This window comes from Mustela putorius, unplaced genomic scaffold, assembly GCF_011764305.1.
Source record: "Mustela putorius furo isolate JIRA1106 unplaced genomic scaffold, ASM1176430v1.1 tig00000854_pilon_pilon_pilon, whole genome shotgun sequence".
NCBI lineage: Eukaryota > Metazoa > Chordata > Mammalia > Carnivora > Mustelidae > Mustela > Mustela putorius.
This window is the reverse complement of record NW_025421496.1, coordinates 5,964,711-5,965,154: the sequence shown is the minus strand read 5'-3', so window position 1 is coordinate 5,965,154 and position 444 is coordinate 5,964,711.

Here is a 444-nt window from a genome sequence, read left to right as displayed (position 1 = left end):
CCCTCACAACCCGGGGCAGCAGCTCTTCCTGCCCACGGGTCCTGTCCCCGTGCTTTAATAAACCACCATTTTGCACCAATGACGTCTTAAGAATTCTTTCTTTAGTCGTCGGCTCCGAACCTCCTCACCCCACCGAACCTGACTTAGGTTCTGGAACTTCATCAGTGCTGCTTAATGACCCAAGTTAACACCCCAGCACAAGGGTGGGAAGGGGACTGAAGAGTCCAGAGCATGCTTCCCAGAACATTCCAAAGCCTTGAAGAGAAAGCTGGGGTCTTCACAAGTGAGGTGGGTTAACAGGAAACCAATATGCTAATTTATGATTCACTTACAAGGTACGGCCCCGCCCGGGTCCCACCCTTCCCTGCCCCATCCCCACCGGGGTATTTAACTTCCTCAAATCCGAAGCCCCAGAAGATGAACCTCAGAGACTCCGTGGTTCCC